Genomic DNA, 23,682 nt, shown 5'->3' with positions numbered 1-23,682 from the left:
GTACGTGGGGAAAAGGAGACTGGGCACATGTGTGTGCTTGGATCAGCGGAGACGGGCATACAAGCGTCCAGCACCCCAAGCTCAGAGAATGAGACCTCTGTAAGTTCTCACAGATGTGTGTCAGTCAATGAAACAGCTAAGTGAGGTTTTTATGTTTGTTAGGTCACTCTTTCCGAAGCATGGCTTGTATATCACTGGAAGAGCTTACCAAAATGCTGATTCTGACTCAATAGTTTGATGCGGGGTGGGGGTGGTGGTCTGGGGTTCTGCATTTCTGGCACTTTTTGAGATGATGGCCATGCTGCTTGTCCATAGACCACATTTTGATAACGTGGCTTTAGGCGACCCCTGCCAGTGAGAATTCAAGAAGCACTTTATAGCTTAGAGATTCTACCTGTTGTTCCTATTATTCATGATTTTATTTAACCCACAAGTATTTGGGGGGCTGCTCCCATAAACCAAGAACAATCCAGCATCAGAAGACTAGTCAGGAACACTACCCCTCTCCTCCTGACACTGAGAATCTTTGGGACCAGGGAGAGAGAAAACAAGCAAGTGTGGTAGCAGAATAATGCCCCTGTCTTCCCAATTATGCTCACATTCTAGCACTGGAACCAAGGAATATATTGTTATATGGCAAAGGGAATTAAGGTTATAAATGGAAATAAGTTTGTTAATCAGCTGACCTTCAGAGTGGGAGACCATCGTGGATTATGACAAGGAGGCAGGAGTTCCAGAGTCAGAACTGTGTGATGTGTGAATATCTCAACCAGACTCTACTGGCTTTGAGAATGTAAGGGGCCCATGAGCCAAGGAATACAGGCAGCCTTGAGGAGCTAGAAGAAGTAAAGAAACAGATTTTCCCCTAGAGACTCCCAGAAAATAATTCTAGTCCTGCCAACACATTGATTTTAGCATGAAACCCATGTCAGATTGCTGATCTACAGAATTGTAATAAATGTGTATTTTTAAGCCACTAACTTTGGGTATTTGTTATAGCAGCTGTAAAAACTAGAATCAAGAAAGCAACCAATAAAATAATATGTTCTTTGATGATAAGCACTGTAAGGGGGAAAAAAAACAGTTAAGCAGCATAGGGGAGAAGGAAGTTTGAGGGTCACAATTTTATATAGGGCTCTGGAAAATTACTATAAATAGTACATGCCTTGCTGACAAATTGAATGAGGGAAAAGGTTTAATCAGGATAAGGCAGAAAAAAATGGATTATGTATAGGAGATGGCTGTAATTTTATATAGGATTTTTGGGAAGCGACCTTTAATAGGATGACATTTCCGCTAAGACTTCAAGGATTAGAGAGAGCCATGCTCTGGGAAAGGTGCTGTTCAAGCAGAGTGAAAAGTTGAGTATCTGGTCCTTGAGGTGGAAGTAGGCTTTACGTGTTTGGAAGACTAACTAACTAGCAGGTTGACCAAGTAGGCAGGGTGGACTTAGCTAAGGGGAGGCAGTAGAAGAAGGGACTGAAGAGGCAGGGAGGAGCTAGGAGGTGTGTTCTGAGGCCATTTTAAGGCTGTGGGTTGTGCAATGTGGGGAAACAGCAGAGAGTTTTGTTTGTTTGTTGGTTGGTTTGTTTTGGGAGTAACACATTCTAAACAGAGGTAAATAGGATTACTTTGGATAGTTTGTTGGAAATAAATAGCAAGAGGGCAAATTTGGAGAAAAATCAGTGAAGAGGTCATTGCACTAGGTGAGAGATAATACTGGTGGTGGGGGAGGGCTCAGACTCGGGACCTAACTCAAAGTTAAAATATGAGGACTTGGGATGGAAGGAGACAGAGAAGTATTTTTCTGGAACTTTCTAAGATTGAGCCTAAGCCAATGAGAATTGCTGTTAACAGACTTGAAACATAATAGAGGACCAGGTTTGGGGACAAGGCCAATCATTAGTCATGTTTAAACACACTAAGTTTAAAATGGCTATGAAACAGCTAAGTGAAGATAGTCAAGAGACAGTTGGATATATCCTTTTGGATTTCAGAGGGAATGCTGGTGCTGGAGAAGGAAAGTTTTCTATCATTATGTAATTTTTTTTGGTTGTTTTTAAGTACAAGATTGGTGAGATCAACTAGTTGCAGAGAATTTATACAGCCAGAAAGGGGAAGGGGAAGGAAGGGTAGTCAGGAGAGGAGAAGGAAAGGAACATGTCTAAGGACACAGGTAGTATAATGAAGAAAATGCTATTTTTGCTAACACTGGAACAGTTGCTTCCACTGTACTCAGGAACACTAGTTTTTGTTTTTGTTTTTGTTTTTTTATTTAGAGAGAGGGAGAGAGCAAGAGCACGCATGCAAGTGGGGGGATGGGCAGAGGGATGAGGGAGAGAGAGAATCTCAAGCAGACTCTGAGCTGAGCACAGAGCCCCACATGGGCCCGATCCCAGGACACTACCCTGAGATCGTGACCTGAGCCCAAATCCATAGTCAGACATTCCACTGACTGAGCCACCCAGGTGCCCTTGGAACACTACATTTTTCCAGTTGCCCTTGTAGTTAATTTAGACCATTTGAATAAATTTGGTCCATGAAATGTAGCTGGAAGTGTTTTATACCACTCACCACCTGAGATATAAAACTCCAGTGTGATCTTCCAGACTTCTCTCTTTCCATGTTGACCACATTCTGGCTCATGGGACCATTACATCGCTTTTATTCTGTGAAATTTTATGTGTTGAGATAGGTGTACTCTTAATCTCCTCCGCCTATTTCACCCATCTCCCCACCCACCTCCCTTCTGATAATTTTCAGCTTGTTCTCTATAATTAAGAGTCTGTTTTTTGATTTGTCCAATTTTTTTTTTCGTGGATGAGTAGAATCCCATTGTATATATATACCACTTCTTCTTTACCCATTCATCTGCCAAAGGACACTGGTTGCTTCCATAATTTACCTATTGAAAATAACACTACAAGAAACATAGGAGTGTGTATATATATGTATATGTATATATATATTTTTTTTTTCAAATTTGTGTTTTTGTATCCTTGGGATAAATAGCAGAATTACTAGATCATATGTTAATTCCGTTTTTAATCTTTTGAGGAAACTCCATGCTGTTTTCCAGTGGCTGGCCTGGTCTGCAGTCCCACAAAGAACACTTGGGTTCCTTTCTCCTCACTTTTTAAAGATTTTATTTATTTATGTGAGAGAGTGAGTGAGTGAGAGAGATCACAGGAGCAAGGGCAGAGGGAGAGGCTGAGCAGGGAGCCCGATGCAGAACTCAACCCCAGGACCCTGGAATCATGACCTGAGCCACAAGTAGACATTTAACTGATTGAGCCATCCAGGTGCTCCAGCTTTTGACATTTCTAATTATTACCATACGGTTTCATTCATATGTGGAATATAAGGAATAGTACAGAAGACCACAGGGGAAGGGAGGGAAAACTGAATAAGAAGAAATCAGGGAGGGAGACAAACCATGAAAGACTCTGGATGCCAGAAACCAAACTGAGAGTTACAGAAGGGAGGGGGTCAGGGGATGGGTTAACCGGGTGATGGGTATTAAGGAGGGCACATGTGGTGCTGAGCACTGAGTGTTATACACAACTAATGAAGCATTGAACACTACATCAAAAATTAATGGTGTACTATATGCTGGCTAATTGAACATAATAATAAAAATAATTTTAAAAAGAAATTTCTAATTGTATAGTTTATTTCCTTGCAAAGCTATTGTTGATTTTGTTAACATCCAAAGGATTTATTACACGTGTGAACTTCATCGTGTCTGAAAAAGGCAGAAATAATTATTAAGAATCTCTGGGAAAGCAGAGTTTTCCTCTCTCCGAAATCTGCATACCTTTAACCGGAGTGGCTTATCCGCTTCATAAGACTTGTTTAATTACTTTGATGTGTTAACCTTAAAGTTTTGCCTAAAAGGACAGGAAAATAAAGAATCAAAAGAAGATTGAGACGGGGACCTTATTTTTCAAGAGTGCAGGTTTTGTTTGGAAGTTTTTCTCCTTTAGAATCTAGAGTAACATCAGAAAGTAGGGTAACAGATTTCGGAAAGGCGATCCAGTTTATTCCAAGGCCAAGATCCTATTTTGAAAACATGGGTTAATATGCTTTTATTCTTAATCTTCAAATATGGCTACATAGATATTCATGATAAACCACCATCTCTTATCTTTACATTTCAATCCTTTAGCTTATCTTCCATGATTCTGTCTTTTGACTTTCAGTGTGAGTTAGGGCAGTCTTCCCATGTAGCCATCTTTGAGGCCAAAGATGACAACTCATTGCATTTCTGTATCTCTACTGCAATACTGATCGTGCATGCAACTCTTCTTAATTAATACACTCCTTCATTCTTCATGAGTTCTTGATGTCCTCGGACTTAACCTCGGTTTGTTTAGTCAGTGGCACACCCGCTGTCACTGATAACAGACTTGGTTATTTTCTGATTCCGTTAACCCTCTATACTTTCCAAATTACCTCTCCTCCCAAGGTTGCCATGATTCCTTCTCTTCCCAGGCATGTGTGGTTTTTCGTTGATCTTGGTTTGATTTTGTTCTTTGCACCTGATGGTCTGCCCATGATTTGTGTTAGTAGAACTCAGCCCAGTTTCTCCTCCACACATACCTCACTGTACCATTCCTGTGGATGGCATTGCAACTCGATTTGCTTTCATGCCAGATGTAACTCCCAGGTACTATTTGTTGACAAGTAAAAATAAAATACTTTTTCATTAGTCACACATTTTTTGAGCACATGCTTTTTGTCAAGCACCCATATTTTAATAGCAGCAGGTTCCCTAGTCATCTTTAATTGCATATTCCCCACTTAACTCTCAAACCCTCATGTCAGCTTCAGATCAACTCTAACTTCCTCAAAATATGCCTTTTCACTTATGTATTTTAACAAATAATACATAAGATGTGTCAGCATGAATGAATGCTCTTCAGGTCATTAGTGTATTTCATATTGGTCTAAGCTTGACACTAAAACTTAGCAATGTCTTGTTTATGATCTTGCCTGGTTTTGACACAAACCTTATTATATGTTCAATACAGTTATGGATGTACAAATTATGGGGGCTTATGAAAAATCAATTTACACAAATTGACTCTACACTGTAGAAAACCCTCTTTTTCACTACGTGAATTATCCCGTAATGCATATGCATGTACAAAGACATCTAAAGTTTTTTTTTTTTTTTTTTTCCCAGCCCCACTTTTCAAGGCACTCAACCGTTACACTGTAAGACAGCTAAGCTCCTGGCTTCTTGGGTCTACACAGGTATCGTATTTGTAACCATTAATATGCAGACAGGAGATGATTAAATGCAGGCATGATAAAATGTGACACCCCATAATAAATGAGAATGAAAAAATGAATTTGTAACCATAAATCATGTATTAAAATTTATGTCACAGACTTACATTGATGAAGACAATGTAGAAATAAGAAAATATGAGATAGACCTATTTAAAAAATTATAATGAAAGACATTTAAATTTTACAATTTTTTTCAACTCTTTATCTTAGGTAGGAAATTTGACTTCTTGCCCCTGACCATAGAATGCTTGAACTTTGTGGTTTAGAATAAGACATTGGACAGTTACCAGTTTCATTATAATGCAAATTTTTAACTTTAGCATTTTAAATATGAGTGCTCTTATGCATCCAAGACAATGAGCTACTACCATCTTTATAGAAAAAAAGAAATAAAAAGTATATTTTTAAAGACACAAATTTTTTGAAGTTGAGTCTTACTGCATACTTTAAAAAGAATTTGACTATACTATTGTATCCCCTGTTGTGTAAAGTTTTACAATAGCCATAAAACTTTTAATCATAAAATTGTAACTTTCAACTTTAAGAGCAGAGCCTCAGAAATTAAATTTTATGATCTGTGATTAGAAAAATAATGGGTGCCTGAGTGGGTCAGTCATTGAATGTCTGCCTTTGGCTTAGGTCGTGATCCCAAGGTCCTGGGACGAGCCCCACATCAGGCTTCTTGCTCAGTGGGAAGTCTGCTTCTCCCTCTCCCACTCCCCCTGCTTATGTTCTCTCTCTCAGTCAAATAAATAAATAAAATCTTTAACAAAAAAATTAAATGCAAAACAGAAAATTTCTAGGAATCCAAAATATAGTCAGAAACCTCACATAGAAAGCTACAACATCCAGAGCATCATTATAAAATAACAGGACTTGATATTTCAATAAAAAAACCATAATTTGAATTTCAGATGGATGTTGTTTCTTCAAATGTATCCCATTTGGTAGGATGTAAAATTATTCCAGTGCTATTGAAACAATTTTGGAAGTCAGTTGTACATGCAATACTTGGGTTGTGTTACATTTCAGGAAAAATGATTGCCTCGCAATTTTGGGAAAGTAAAGAAATTACCCCTGCCATCCATTAATGCATTACTGCATTGTCATTTTTCTTTATTTCCTACATTCAAGGGCTGTCTTGCTTGGTGGAGTAGATCTGTGGTCCTTCCAAAGAGCTTCCTTAATATAGGATGATTTTCTGAAGTAGAATTTACTGTCTCCTGCTATGAGAATTGTGTCTCACCAAAATAGGTACGTTGGAAGCCTAGCACCCCAGCGTACTTCAGAGTGACCTTATTTGGAGATAAGGCGTTTATAGAAATAACTGAATTTTTTTAAAAAAAGGGTCTTTGAGATAGCCTCTAATCCAATATGGCTGTTGTCCTTATTAAGGGGAATTTTAGACCCAAGGATAGACACACATAGTAGGAAGATGAGATAAAAACACAGAGAGAAGACAGCCATCTACAAGCCAAGCAGAGAGGCCTGGAACATATCCCTCCCTCCCAGCTTTCAGAAGGAACCAAACTTGCTGACACCTTGATTTTAGACCCTAGCCTGTCTAGAACTGCGACAATATAGATCTGGTTTAAGCCACCCAAATGTGGTACTTGGCTATGACAGGGCTGGCAAACTGGTCCTCCCACTCTAATGCAATTATAAACTCCTTTTTCTGTATTTTGCTGAAATAGTCACAAGGTTAAAAGGCATCTCTCTGTTTAGTTGAGATCACTCTGTGTTATTAAGGCTCCTTAGAATGACCTCAGATTTGCCTAGTCAGTCCACTACCACTATGACCACTATGCTAAGAAATTGTAGATGCTCAAGAAATATCCAAATGTCAAGTTTCCTGACCTTAGAGAGTCAAATGAACTCTATGGAACACACAGTATAAACTGCAGTTTACTCGTACCAACTCTCCAGAGATTTAGGGGTGAGGGAAAAGGGGAAAGAGGTCCGTTGTAACTCTCCCTTGATTCCTCAGTTCCAGCTTCTGCTAATTAGTAATATAGCTTGCCTTGTTGTTTCCGTAGTTAGATCTTACTGTGCTTGGCATTTCCAACAACATAATCCCATTTCCTAGAATATTCCCCATGATATCACCAGATAAGTCAATCTTAGAGTTTGAGGCAAAAGAGAAGAATTATTATAACACCCACCATAGAGTAGAGCCTCGAACTGAAGATCAGGCATCCTAAAATTTAGTAGACTTTTGTTCATTTCAGCCAAGGGGATTTTCTTAATTTGTCCTTCCCGTTTAAAAAACAAAAATAGATTTTAGGTTCCCATTATCTTGTCTCCCTAATTTCTCTATGATTCTGTAGCTTCTCTGTGTTTTTCCCTTTGGTCCATCTTACTGTGGACTGAATGTTATCTCCCTCCCAAACTAGTACATTAAAGCCCTAAGCCCTAATGTGATGGTGTTTGGAGATGGGGCTTTGGTGAGATAATTAGGTTGTGATGAGGTAAACGGGGTGGGGCTTCATGATGAGGTTAGTGCCCTCGTGAGAAGAGACACCAGACGGCTTGTTCTCTTTCTCCATCCTCATGAACACTTACCTAAGAAAAGTCCCACACAGAGAGAAGGCAGCTGTCCAAAGCCAGGGAGAGAGATATTACCTAAACTTGACCATACTGTTGCTCCGATCTTGGCAGCTCGAGGTGATTGAGATAACTCTCTTCCAGGTTTACTGGAAATTCGGTTCCCTTTATTCCATTTTGCTAAGAAACTTAGTTCTGGGGCCATCTGAGTGGCTCAGTTGGTTGAGTGTCCAAGCCTTAACCTCAGCTGAGATCTTAAATCGCAGGGTGGTGAGTACAAGCCCTGTGTTGGCTCCATGCTTGGCGTGGAGTCTACTTCAAACAAACAAACAAACAAACAAACTTAGTTCTAGACTCATCATTGCACCCGCCTGTGTAAATCCAAAGGGCCAGGAAGGAGCTATACTAAGCAATGATCATCTATTTTTGGTGTTATTGCTTAGCGAAACAGGAAAGGAAAAAGACTTCTGTCTGTATTCACTTCTAATTCTCTCAGGGAAGGTAACTTGAGAGCATCATTTCATATATAAATTGTGCCACTCTGCTTCGAAGGCAGGAGTGACTGGGGTTCCAAATAAAAACTTTTCGTATGTTTAACAGATATGATATACTACCTGAATAAATGAATTAGCAAACAAATAGTAATGATGATTAAAAAAAAAAAAAAAAAAGATGTAGGTAACTGATTCAGACAGACCAGAATTCAAATTTCAAACATACTATTTATCCCCTCTGTAATTTTTGGAGTAACATTATCAGCCATTTTTCTCCTTCGTAATATTGTTAAACATGTTCCCCTCAAAGTGTTGTTGAGATTTAAATAAGATACCATATTTACTCCTGTTGTCTGACTAGTTATAGATGCTCAGAAATGGACAAAAAAAAATTGTTACTTGACATAAAAGTCTAGCCCTCACCTTCCTCATTTAGATGTACTTTTAGTGCTAATGATGTAAAATAACATAAATGTGCATATGCATGCACACACACACATATATACATATATAATAGATAATGTGATACACATGTATATACACATATGTAATACACACATATGTGCACACATGTATACATATATATCTATATATACACACTATTTTCTGTCACTATTTTTAATTTTATGTGGGACAAAATTAAATTAGGAAAAATTATATTAGGAGAGATGAAGAAAATTTTAAAATTAATTCAGAAACATGGGCTCATGCCTCAGACTTATGTGAAGGTTGGGTGGGCACACATGCATGGGGAGGTCAGCAAGATTAAAAAAAAAGAGGAAAGAAAGCAAAATAGATGGCATCCTTGCTCTACTGTGTTTACATTTATACTTTCAAAAACATGATGCTAAAGGTGATATTAGTTGAGGAAAACAGTGTTATTTCAACTACTCTGAAAGCTAGTTGACAATAACTAGTCCCTTGAGGCAAGATTCTACCCAGCAGCATTGTTCACTATGATATTTGTTCAAAACTGAGAAGTGATTTGTAAGATCTGTCCCTCCAGGAAAAAAAGTGATATTGATGCCATGTAGCTAATGCAGAACCAAAAACAAACAAAAAACCCCAAATCCTCAAACCAGCAAATTGATGAACATATCGCCACTTTCCATTTTTCCTTTGAGTGAAAGATTCATTTTGCAGCCTGCGAAGTAATCCCCAGTTGAAATATAATAGGAAAAAGAAGTAGATTTTCATAGAAAGAGGTATGGAGTCTTTGTGTATCTTTATTACCATTTCAGCATTTTGAGTTCTCTTGAGTTTAGTCAAAGAACTCTGTGAAACACCTATGCCAAGCCCTGTGTCAGATAATAAAGGAGTCATGTCCAACAGTGCTTTCTGGACATCTCCTGTGTACAGTTTTCCCTGTTTTCCAAAGGTAGAGTGTTCCCATGAAACTTTTCATAAGCTCAAATAGTGTAAAGCGAAGAAGCAATTACCATTAATTTATACGGAGCAATTTTATTTTAGCATTCCCAGACCCCAAAAATAACCTCTCTTAGGTTCTACTGATATCTTAGGATGCATCTTCCTTGGTGATACACAAAATCAATCGAGATAAAGCACAGATGCTCACACAGTTCAAAGCTATGGCAGTTTGATCCTGAGATGGTAAGATGCTGAGTATGATTCCTAGGGAAGGAGCTGCGAGGTGCCTCTCTCAGTGCTGGGCGTGCCTGCTGCCTCGAGAGTCGCTCACTGCACTACCGGCACTGAACACTGTTTTCACCTTTGCCTTTTGTCATAAGGGTGAAAATCCCATTTGGAATTCTGGTTAGCAAAAGCAGATCTTTTGTAAAAGTGAAGAGGTGTAACTCAAACTTTTGAAAAGGTGGGCAGGGAGGTCTTTTTGTGTAATTAAGCAGTCAGTTCCTTTATGGATCAGTAGAGAAAAGAAAGAAAAAGGACAGTATCTATACCACACCCCTCAGGAATCTTATTGTTGTTGTCACTAAGGTCAGATAATTTTTTTTTTAAAGATTTTATTTATTTATTTGACGGACAGAGATCACAAGCAGGCAGGGAGAGAGGAGGTAGCAGGCTCCCTGCTGAGCAGAGAGCTGGATGCAGGGCTTAATCCCAGGACCCTGGGATCATGACCTGAGCTGAAGGCAGAGGCTTTAACCCACTGAGCCACCCAGGCGCCCCCAAAGGTCAGATAATTTAAATGATGTCCTCATGGTAAAACCTCTCCTAAGGTAAAGACCTATAGCTTCCAGAGTTACTCCGAAGATCCCATGGAAATATTTGCACACAAGTCCTACCCACTTTTTTTTGGTTTCACTGTCTAATAACACTGGTATCCTTTTCCTTTTTCTTTCTTTTTTCTACTGATCCATAAAGAAATTGACTGTTGAATTGCATAAACTGGAAATGAAATTGATAGCAATAACCAAGGGTCAAGCTATGATTCAATTAAGACCATTTCATGGTAACAGTAAGTTTTTCTTAAAATGATTTAAACAAACAGTGATCTGTGTGTGTGACGGAACAAGATATCTTTTGGTAGCTGATTGCTGACAGCAGTTGAGTGGTGTATTGATGTACAGGCTGGCAATTCTGATTCTCTTGGACTTCCTTGTGTTTGTGCTTCACATAGTCACAATATGACTTTACAGTTGATGTTCTAAGCTAAAAACAGTGAGGGAATGTTTTAAGGAAAGAAGATGGCTTTCCAGAAACCCTTGCGGACTTCTCTTTACATCTCACTGGCCAAGACTGTGTCCTGTAGCCTCTCTCATATCTATGAAGGACACTGATAACCTCTTTGGTGGGGCTTAGGATTTCATTTTCTTGAACTAGAGAGCTTTTTCTTTTCAATAAAGAAGATAGTAATGGTTGGTGATTAGGTAATTGAATATGTCTATTATGATGGTAGAACTTTGTGTAAGACCTTGGATCTAGCCCAAATTTGTAGAACAAGTGGTCAGATTTGCAGTAACGACCAAAAACATCATGGAACTTTGAAGAAGGAAATAATTTGTGATATGTGATCCATACTGTAGGAGCTGTATTTTAAAAGCTAAGCTTGGAGCGCCCGAGTGGCTCAGGTGGTTGAACGTCCGACTCTCTCTTGATCTCAGGGTCATGAGTTCACTCCCTGCACCCCTGCACTCCCACACCTAGTAGAAAAGCTAAAACAAACAAACAAACAAACAAATAAATAAAACTTAAGCTTGCATGAAGCTATATAGATAATAAAGCTGTATAGGAAACACAAAACCCCTTATGTGCCAATACTCATCAGTTGGTAGAAATTGCCTGGATCAATGTATTCATGAATGTTTGGAGGTTTCTTTAGGCTCAGAGAGAAAGGGTATTTTGATCCATTATTGATGGCAACCATTAGTGAGGGAGGGATGAGGGGTAGATGTCAGTATTTTATATATATATATAATTAGGGGGTTCTACCTCTATTTAATGGGGACTCTTTTGGCAGTGCACTAACTCACTACTTAGAATAATTTGACCATCCAAGTACCACCGTGAAAAATATAATGCAATGCAATACAACATAATACAGTGCAATACAATCATTTTGCTCTGGATTGATCATCTTGATTTTGGAAAACACTGAACATTTTCTCTCCAGACACATATTTAAAGAAAGCTGCTTTATTTCTGATTGTGGACATAATAGAGAAGGAGCTAGCAACTGTAGCAGATAAGATTTGCCATGTGTAGCCATACAAATGGTTTGGGAAAACATACCCTGGCACTCTAGGAAGAGGAGAGAAAGAAGAAAGAGAAATTAGTTTTTTTTTTGTTTTTTTGTTTTTTTGTAGTAACTTGAGTAATTGCAGCTCTCAATGCTTCTCCTCAAAATTCTACCTTGAAATTTGGGAAGATGCTACATATCCAAGTGCTTCTATCTTTGTTCTTCTGCTGCTGTAGCAGCCCTGAAGTCTTGTTGCCTGATACTGCTTTTACCAGACCTGTTGGCTGAGCTTGTCACTGGATGTGTCCCTATCACTGCAACAAGTGTGTCCTCCAAGGCAGAGGCATTGCCAGGAAAACCACGAAGCCGGGGTTTATTGGGCTGCTGCACGTTTCTTCAGTCTTGAGGACATTTTTATTTAGTCTCCAGGAGGTCTTAGTCCATTCAGCTAAACAGCTAACAGAATATCATAGACAAGGTGGCTTATAAGCATCAGAAATCTATTTCTTATAGTTCTGGAGTTTGGGACACCCAAGACCCAGACCCTAGCAGAAAAGGTGTCTGATGAGGGCCCATCTCCTCATTCATAGATGACTATCTTCTTCCCCTGTCCTCATATAACAGAAGGGATAGGGTTGCTCTCTAAGGTCTCCTTGATATGGGCACTAAAATCCCATTCATGAAGCTCTATCCTCATGACAATCATCTCCTGACGGCCCCTCCTCTGGGGCCATCTAATGAAGGCCCCACCTTCTAGCATCTCCTGAAGGTCCCACCTTCTAAGGCCCTACCTTCTAGTCTTCCTCAAAGATGATTAGGTTTCAATATATGAATTTGGGGAGTGTACATTCAAAGTCCATAGCACTGGGTATACCAGCTCTGTGCTACACACCATAGGAAGTCTCACAGGGATTATACATTAAAGTACCAATTTTAGTAGAGAACTCTCTGAACTTTGCTCTTTTTCTATTTGACAGGAGATTTCAAACCTACACTGTATAATGTACACACACACACACACACACACACACACTTGTGCACACATTAATTTGACTATTTATATCCGAATCTTCATCTTAATTGTAAACTCTTTGATGACAGAGAAGAATTCTGCTCTTGTTTTGATGTCTCCAAATGTCTGACAACATGCTCAATAAATGAACAGTCTCAATAAATAATTCAGTTCTAACATGTTCCAATGCACAATGTAAAAAATCCACACTCTAGCTGGTTATAGGACTATGTTCAATTTGTAAAATTCATGACACTGTGTACTCATTGGCTGTGGTTACACAGTATGTCTATTCACCATTGATCAATAATTTTAAAGATATTCACTTTCTGAACTCATTTGCATATTAACAATAAGGGTCTAACACACCACCAAAAAAGACCAATTTCAGGTTAAGATACAAACTTCATATCTACAATGACATGTGCAGAGAAAATGACATTAACTGTGGAGTTCTTAAAATAACAGGCTATGAAGCATAACCAAATCTGTAAAGTTAGGGGAAATTTACATTCTATAAAAACTGTTGAGTTGTTTTTGCCATAAATATCTATGAATATCTTCAGTAAGACTGATATAAATGTGTCAATTTATCTATTTTGGATTTATATTCCATATATTGCCTTGAAGAACTTAAAACAGTTTACATTGTTAACAATGCATCTCTGAGAATCCTAACTATAGTTAGCTTGCACATTAAATCAGCAGATTTCAGGTTTTTTACTATGACCCATACTAAGAAAATATTCTGTATTTGAACCCAACACACACAAACACACACACACACACACACACACACACAGAGAGGAAACAAATGTTCTATAAAAACAATAGTTGTTACTATGTTATATCCTTCTTAATCTCTTGTATTTATTACATTTCTTTTCTCTTTTCTCTTTCTTTTCTCCATTTTGCAAGAATGCTGGTCCAAACCTTCAAAATTAATTTCATGGCTCACAGAAGCAAGAGTTGGCAAACATTGCTCTCTAAACGGCCAATGAGTAAATACTGCAGTTTTTACAAGTCATACTAATTTTTGTCATAACTATTCAACTTTGCTGAAACTATTCAACTCTGCTATTTTAGTGTGGAAATAGCCATAAGCAATATGTGAATAAGGACATGTTTGTGTTCCAGTAAAACTTTATTCACAAAAGCAGACGATTGTCAGATTTGGCCAACAAACTAGTTTTCCCCCATGGGATGATAATGACAAAGGGATTATGAGTCTCAGTTTAAAAACTTTGCTCAAAAAGTAGCTGTTCTCCACTATTTGGTCTCAGGACCTCTGTGTCCTTAAAATTATTGAAGGAAACAACTAGATTTTTATGTGGGTTATATCCATTAGTACTTACTATATTAGAAATAAAAACTGAGGGTGCCTGAGTAGTTCAGGTGGTTAAGTGACTGCCTTCAGTGATCCTGGAGTCCCAGGATCGAGTCCCACATCGGGCTCCCAACTCTACAGGGAGTCTGCTTCTCCCTCTGACCTTCTCCCCTCTCATGCTCTCTCTCGCTGTCTCTCTCTCAAATACATAAATAGAATATTTTAAAAAACTCTTTTAAACTCTTTAAAAAAAGAATTTATTTGTGTACTTGAGAGACTGAGAGAGAGAGAGAGAGAAAGAGAGAGTGTGTGTGTATGCATGAGCAGGGGGAAGGAGCAGAGGGAGAGGGAGACAGACAATATCAAGCAGACTTCCCACTGAGCTCAGAGCCCCACACAGGGCTCAGTCTTACCACACTGAGATCATGATCTGAGCTGAAATCAAGAGTAGGTCGCTCAGTGGACTGAGCTACCCAGGCACCCCTGCTTTTACATTTTAACAAGTCTCTTTAATGTCTGGATTCAAAGAATAGAATTGAATACTTATTTCTATTTTTGCATGCAGTCTGGTGAACCACAGCATATTATTTTGGTTAAATCATATGAAGAGATGCAAACCTCACACTGATATGTACTGAAAAAGGGAGGAGTATTTTAATAGACTTATCAGATAATTATGGATATTCTTTTTTGATACTGTACCAAAATTTGATAAGTTTTACTTTCCTAAATGTTAGTTTTAAGTAAGATTCTGAAAATGATCTCAATGAACCTTAGTTAATACCATTACTAATCTCTCCTGAAAAGTCTCTAAGTATTGGGAAACTGTCAAACTCATGGTAGTAGATGCATATTTTCAAGTCTAATGTTTGCTTGAAATTTGTATTTTTCTTTGGTAACACAGTTATTTTCCTTGAAGTGACAGGAGAGCTTTATTCATTTTTGAGAAAAGATCTGTCAAATACCCAAGTCAGAATTACCATAGTTTATGATGTGTGAGAAAAAAAAAAAAATTAGCCTTGCCCCAAGAGACATTTGACCTATGTCCTCAGATCCTTGAAGATAATATGCAGGACTTGGGAATGTCATGTCTTTATGAGTCTCTTTGTTTATCGTTGGGCCTTAAAACCTACCAGATAATAAGAGTGTGATTCAGGTCTGAGGCTTTGGGCTCACAAACAATGTGAAATTGGGCAGGGGGGTGGGGGAGACATAGTACATAAGCTTGACCTTCAGAGGGCTGGAGATTGAGTTTTTCCATGTGAATATTCAACCAAGTTTGTGTGACCAAGTCCCAGTAAAAATGGATGCCGAGGCTACGGTGAGTTTCCCTGGTTAGAAATACCCCATTCATATCACCACAAATTGATGCCAGAGAGAGGAATACTGCTCATGATTCCACAGGGAGAAGCTTTGTGTGTGGATTTTTCCTGGACTATAAAGTTTCTTCCCTTGGTTGATTTTAATCTGCACCCCTTAGCTTTAACTGTAACCATGAGTATAACAACTTTCAGTGAGTTCTTTGGGTTCATCTAACAAATTATTGAACCTAAGGGCAATCTTGGGGACCTCTCAACTCTAAACTTGTCTCAAAAGCTGGGTGGTCTTGCAAACATTGTTCTTTCTAACTTTGCAGTTTGTTAGTCATTCTTTCAAGGGAAAACAGAGCTCCATGATAAAAACTGCTAGCACAGCTCTCAGACAATTGCACAGGAATTTTTCTTTGGGGCAGTCTCATACTTCAGGATGAAGTAGAAGTGCTTTATATATCACACAATATATTTAAAAGACCTATGTCCAGTGTTTTTCTTAGAGGAAGCTGGCTTTTTAAACTCTAGATGAATGGTAACAAAGAATACATTGGCTTTGTTCGTGCTAAGGTTCTGGTAGTGTTACCCACTATTGCTTCCGTACCATCAATGTGAGTGTCAAGACAGTAAGAACAGAGAATGGTGTCTTAATTTTATTGTGAATGTAAGTGTCAACTCAGAGACACCTTAGTAATGTTAGGACCCCCCCACTAAGGTGTACACAGAGTGTACCTCACTTTGAAAACTATTTCTATGAAAATAATGCTATCTATATTATACATATATCTCAAGAATTCTCTGTGTAATAGCCAGGATACCACCTAGTTACAAGAGAGAAGCTTAATTGGAAGCAATTTGGTTAATTTCCTGTGTCTGAACTTCTTCACTATTGGTCTGGGTCTTTCATTTTCTGGAATCATCCTACCTGCCTCAATACTTTGCACCTCTGCTTGCAATGTTCTCTTACATCCCACAACATATCCAACCTATATCCATCATGCATGTGTGATCTTGTGTGTTTACATACCCCATGATAATCCCACTCCCTTACCATGCCTCTTTTCCTCTCATTCTTCATGCCCCCCCTTCATTCTTCAAGTCATTTCTTTAAATAACTCCTCTTCAAGGGTGCCTTCTGTGATTATTCTACTCCCTTTTTCTTTTACTTACTGCTTTTATGCCCCCCATTGCCTAGCATGCCTGGTAGTAGGGTGCATAAAATCTAATGAGCTAAGGAAAACTAGTGATTGATATGAAGACCCTGATTTACTACCTATCACTTTTCAGCCCAGTGAAGTGTCCTAAGATCCAGCATACTACTCTCTGATTGAAGCTCTATGTCTTTACTTATTTATGCCTAGAAAGATAGATAAACTAATTCATATACATATATAGGTATATGGTATATGGTATGTGTCTGTGTTCATGTATATGTGTCTGTATGTGTGTGTGTGTATATATACACACATATATATACCTACTGGCTGCCACAAAGTGAACATTCACTACAAAGCTATTTAATGTATTAATAAAGAAATTATATTCATATATTAAAATATATTGAGCTTTATGCCTCAATAGGGTCATCAAACATGCTTCTAGAAGATTCTTAGGTGTTTCTTAATGTTCTGCCTTATAGAATTGCACTAGTCTTAATACATTTTTCCCTTTAGGATAATTAAACAATTAGGGTTTCACCTTCTGTAAACTACCTTTAAACTGCCTTCTTCTGTAAACTTCCTTTACCTTGAGAATTAACTTCTAGTTAACAAAAATTCTTGCCTTCAGTGTTTCTTTCTTGGAATAGGTGTAAGGGGAAGGAGGTAAGGAAAAGTATGGATTATTGGAATTGAAGGAACAAATAGATAGAATGGTCAAACATTAGACATCATCGAATCTGTGAAAATGAAAAGCAAAATCAATAGGGGAAATCATAGAGGATATAAAGGTGGCGGTACTGTTATAGATTATCTAATCTAAGTCCCTCATTTTATAGTTGGGGACACTGAGGCGCAAAGAAAGTAAGTCCACCAGAAAGAGCCAAAGCCCATTTCTTTATGCCTTCTCAGAGCTAGTATTTGGTACTAACGGTCAAATGCGCTACATTTTTTACACTAACTGCATGTCTACATTAATTTTTTACCTTTGATGTGATAGTTTTTTTCTGAGGCCCAGAGTCTTGGCTACCTTGGGAGGAAGCTACAGTGTAGCAGGTAAAATCATGTCCTGTCTACCTCTAAACTTCCCCCTAAGTTGACTGCAGTGGAGAGGACCATCTCTGGTCATGCCTGGCATAAGACATAAGTCTGCCAATGGCCCTCTATTTTTTCTTGAGAAGAAGAAGGCAGAGAATCAGGTTCAGAGGAGACTCAAGACACAAAGTAATTAATATTTGGAGTCTAAGTTCCTCTGACACCTCTCCATTTGCTCTTGGGATTTCTTGCCATGAAATGAGAGATTTCTTGTTACAAAGTAGCAGGAGAGAGGGAAAGGTAAGAAGAATTTTGAAGAATCTCCTATACAGGCAGAAAGCTTTTTTATTTTCCAGTGTTTATTTACAAATAAGTAGCCTAAAGCCCAACATTATGCAGCCAACCTATCACCCAGATTTTTTCATTCCTAGAAGAATGCTCTTTTCACCACTCCCAACTACCATTATCTGTCAATGTATGATCAGAGACTCAACTTTCATCTTTTGGAGAAGGGTATTCCTCAAGTACTTTCCTACTTTGTAATCTCTAGCCAGAAAGGACAGAACCCTGCATTTTGGTAATAATATTTTAAGTAAAGTTTGTATTTCCATTTCACTTTAAAAATTGAAAAAAAAAAAAAAAAATCAGGGCACCTGAGTGGCTCAGTCTGTTAAGCATCTGACTCTTGATTTTGGCTCAGATCATGATCTCACAGTCCTGGGATCAGGCCCCACGTGGTCAGCCTCCACGCTCAGCAGAGAGTCTGCTCGAGGATTCTCTCTCACTTTCCCTTTGCCTCTTCCCCAGCTTACACAGGTATACACATTCTTTCTCTCTCTAAAGTAAAGAAATCTTTTAAAAAAATCAAAATCTTTACATTATAATCTATAGCCTTCTGCTTTGAATTTTTTTTTTTTTTTTTTTTTGCTTTGAACACTGTTAACCTGATTAAATATGTTATATATGTTATGGGATTTACTTAAGGACAAATAAGGAAAATACACAGACCTGTTCGCAATTTTTTTTCTTCTTCATTATTTCGTATTTTGACTTCCTCTTAGTTTTACTCATTTGTAAAATGTCCTTCGCACTTTTGATATACTCTCTTAGTATCATCTGGCATAGCCTGAGTTTCATCCCTTTGAAAACAAACATATCTAACACAACTTTCACATCCTGCTTCTTGACTGCCCTATAAACTCCGAAGGAATCTCAAAGTTTATTTGTTTCTTCTACAAAAGATTAATGTAAAGCTCCTCAGTTCTCAGAAAACCAAGGCTAGAAGTAGATACTCCTCCAATTTGATATAGGAAATCTCCCTCTCATTTTAGGTAGTATCCATCCTTATAAAATTACCTCTCCTGTGATTTCTTCTTGGGTGGCAATCACACTTCCTATGAATTGTGAGAAGTGGGGGTTTTCAGCGTTAAGTATCTGCGTATACCTTATTAAGACTAATATGAGGAAAGATAGTAGTTTTATTTATACCCTCTTTGTGACTATTATATAGCTCAGCCCAGCTATCAGATGTGAATGAATCAGATGGCCTTGCTAATAATTAACAGGATTTTATTTTTCCCTCTGTTGGCACATTTGTGAATTATTCTTATAGATTTGCTGTTACTACATATAACTTATTAAGAATTTAAAGAGGATTGGTATTCCAGCCAAATTATCTATAATTCATTACTGTATATATTCTTGGGTTTCTGCTACATGAATATTCATTTCCAGTTATTATTGCAAGAAACTGTGTGGTCTTGGGGGGGGATGTTATGGTTGAGATTTCAGAAATCCCAGGTCTGAAGAGAATAGGGTAGTGCGTGTGTGTGCGTGTGTTTGTGTGTGTGTACCCGAGAAAGCCAGATGTAACAGGAAAGCCTAGGATAAAGAGGTATCTAATATTTGCAAAAAGACATTATAAACATCGTGTTGAATATCGTGGGTGATATCGTCCTTTCAGTCCAGTTGTAGGATTTACTAGAAGCAGGAGAGGATGAGGTAGAAGAAATCATACAGGGATGGTGGTTCAGAACTAAATGTGTAAACAGCACCAGAGGGCTGGTGTTGCCCTTTTTCTGTATTGCCGGAAAAGAGGCCCAGGGTATTATGTAGGACAAGAGAAAGCTACCCAGTATGCCTGGACAAGTATATCTGTGAATGAGTATTTGTGACAGATTGTCAAGAAAAATGTTAAAAGGATCTCTGGTTTCTAAGAAATTGCAGTTATCAATAGAGAAAGGAATAAAATAATATGATCTTGTCATCTCTTTTCCTTGCTGAGTGGATTCAGCTGAATTTTTTTTTTTTTTTTTTTCCTAACACTGAGCAGCTACTTCATGGGGACTCCATTTGGCTTAAGATCATTTCCTTGGCTCTTGGCCCATGAATGGACTGTGTCACCCAATAGCTTCTAAGCTAGTCATCTCTAAATGCTGCCCCATTCCGGTGGGATATAATTCTCATCATTCCTGTTAGGGTACTTGGGGGCCTCCCCAGATGGGTCTACCAATTGGAGCTCTGTGTATCATGGTTTTAGATTGCTGGAAAAGGGCAACTCCTTCAGCAGGCAAGCAATAATGTAATACACTGAAATGGAGCTTTGGGGTAGAGAAATTTCCATAACTGTTGAAGTGATCAGACAGGGAACAATAAACTGGGCTGTTTAGGCTGGGTGGTGTGCAATATTGGATGATCTATTCCCTGTTCTCCCACCATGCCTGCCCCATTAGCTGTGGCCATGAAAGTGTAGGGAGCCCTCAGGAGTTTTATGGTTTTGCATTTATTGCAGCTTATCTTTATGAATTGTATTTTGTTTGTTAAAAATGAAAAGAAACAAAATACATCCTAAATATAAACAAGGTCTACACTGAATGATTCTGGTTGGCAGTGTTATAAGTATTTTTGTGTTTATGTGTTATCTGCTTTCTAAGATTTCTTAAAATGAAAATGCATTACTCTGATGCCCAAGGGTAAAATGAATATAATTAAAAACAAAATTGCATAAGACAGAACTTCAAAGCAGAACTTCGGTGTTTGAGGAAAGTTGTCATTGACACCTCGTTCCCCACTCCCAAAATCATACACCCACCCAGAACACTGGTCTGTTAAACTGATTTTCAGTCGAGGCAGTGGCTGAAACTATTGTGGGAACGTTTTAAGTTTTGTTGCATTGAGGTCCATGTCTATTAGGTAGGTGCCTCTTTTATTTATTTTTGAGAGGGATGACTCCCTTTTCAATGCTGTGTGAAAGAACACTCTGTGACAGTAGGGATTGCCTTAAGATCAGACTGGCCAGTGGCTTGCAAGGGAGCATCTGCAGGGCTGTATGTCAGTGCATTGTCTTGAACGTTCTTCTCCTCATGCATCCATCACTTCACTTGTCAACCCTGTGATTTTTAGAAAGCTTCTCAGTATCCTTCCATCTCAGATTTATCATTTAAAATGAGAAAAAGTATTTGCAATACATGGAGCAAAGATTTAACACATTTTCATATGCATGTAAGCATATATGTGAGCATGTATGAATATATATGTATATATAATTATTTTAAAAGACATAACATCCCATACCAGAAGAGAGGGCAGAAAGGACAAGGAAGAGTCAATGAAATGAAAGCATGTTCACTTCCTGGGTATCATAGATTCGCACATCAAAGGAGTCACCGTTGTTTTGCTCGTATGTTGGGTAGAATGAAAATTCGTTTTAACATTTAGGTGATTCATTTCTATGATAGACCTAAAATAATACCTAACATAAGAAAGCGATTTGATAAGTGAGTTATGCCTTTCAGAAGCCTTTGGGAAGAGGAGATATATTGTCCAAACAGTACTAATAGCCCCAGAGATGGAGGTCTGACTCCTGAGAAGAGAATTGGTTGTTGGCAGCAGAAGTGGGAAGGGGAATATGTCATATTCTGGTTTTCAGGACAGGACTCCTAGGGGCTACTAATACTCTGAAATCAAGACAGAAGTCCGATTTATATAATGATTTATCAGAGTATAAGTTCTTACTCTAGTACATTAATACTCATTTTTTTTCATCTCCTCTCTCTTCCGTCTTTATCTTTGTTCCCTCCTTCCTCCTTCCCATTATCATCAATATATTTTCCTTAATATTACTTTTAGTTGTTTGCCTTATTCTTTGACTTGTACTGCATATCAGACCATCGGTAGTTAGATTGATCTATCAATTTATCTATATCACCTATCTTGCAATAAATATAAAAATATCCTAATTTAGGGTAGATAATGAAATCACAGTCCAGAGTGGTTAATCAGGCTTGTTGAAGTCACCCAGTAAAAGCACGTCATAAGGCCAAGATTAAAACCTTAATATTTCTGATACCAAAGGAAATTATTTTAGGTTGGAAAAAAAAATGTGACTCACCCGAGACACCCCACATTCCCAGAATATGGCAGTAGGATTTGTAGCAGAACCAAGCCACATCTGATAAACCTATCAGGCTTCTTTCAGGAAGAAGATGTGTCAAGAGTGGACCTTGGGTCAGGGGTACAGAGTGATGTCACCTCTTCTGACAATACTAGAAGCCTCAGCCCTCTGCCTGCTACAGACTTTCTCAACTTCTGGGGGAAGGTGGGATTTTATTATGTTCTCTTTCAGGAACGTACAAATCTTTGTATTCTTCCTTGGACATATGTAAACTGATTCTTCAAACCTGTAAGCGAGCTGGGTAAATACTTAGAGAGTAGCAAGCAGAAAGCAAAGAAACGGGGAAAATGTCAATCCCTTACATATGAAAAATAAATTTTAAAAAATCTTTTAAGACATTATAAAATGTTGCCATATTAGCAGCTCTCAAAACTGGAGTTCCGTTAACCTATGCAGGCAGAACTGAAAACATATTTCCTGTGGTGCCTTCCTGCTGTTCAATGGCAGGAGGAAAGGGGAGAAAGCATCTCACTTACAAGTTTGCAGTGGGAATTATTTTTAACTTAAAAAAGTATGCTATTGATAAAATTCTAAATTTTCTTTCATTTTTATGCACGCCCCCCACGTACCCTCTGCTCGAGCCACAGACTATTTCTTACCATTCCCCAAACACGCCAGACTCTTTCATATTCCATGATTTTGCACATGTTGTTTTTTCTAACAGAGATACCCTAAAAATGAGTTCTGCCTACTCCAAATTTAAAAGACAGCTAAAATGTCACTTCCTCTGTCAGGCCTTCCCAAATGGCCTCAGGACACTGGACATACTCACTTCTGCTACAGAAGTGAGTTTCTCCCTCTGCTACAGCACCTATCTTTTCATCTTTACGGCAGACATAGTTCAATTAAATCACACTCATTAATCTGAGTTTCCCAAGCCTAAGAATGATGTTTCCTATGTTATCTGTCTTCTGGGGTTGACATTAGTGGGAACTCAATGTATATACACACACACACACATACACACAGATGTGTATGCACAGATGATTCTTGGCTCCCCCCGCCCCGGACCTTCTTTGCTTGTTTTTTTTTTTTTTTTTTAAGGTTTTATTTATTTATTTGACAGAGATCACAAGTAGGCAGAGAGGCAGGCAGAGAGAGAGGGAAGGAAGCAGGCTCCCTGCTGAGCAGAGAGCCTGGTGCAGGCTCAATCCCAGGCCCCGGGGATCATGACCTGAGCTGAAGGCAGAGGCTTTAACCCACTGAGCCACCCAGGCACACCTCCTTCTTTGCTTTCTATTCAGGAAACAATTACATTTTATAAGCTTCTCATTGTGAGGTAAGCTTCTTCATAGAAAGTGGGAGGACCTCAAGGTAAAGAAAAGAAAAATAAGTCATTCCAGTATGTTTGCAATCTAAGAAAGAGGGGACTGTTTGCCACCCGTGACAGGTAA

Source organism: Mustela putorius, unplaced genomic scaffold (assembly GCF_011764305.1).
Source record: "Mustela putorius furo isolate JIRA1106 unplaced genomic scaffold, ASM1176430v1.1 tig00000174_pilon_pilon_pilon, whole genome shotgun sequence".
NCBI classification, from domain to species: Eukaryota; Metazoa; Chordata; class Mammalia; order Carnivora; family Mustelidae; genus Mustela; species Mustela putorius.
The sequence above is the reverse complement of the archived record's forward strand: the minus strand, read 5'-3'. Positions refer to the sequence as shown.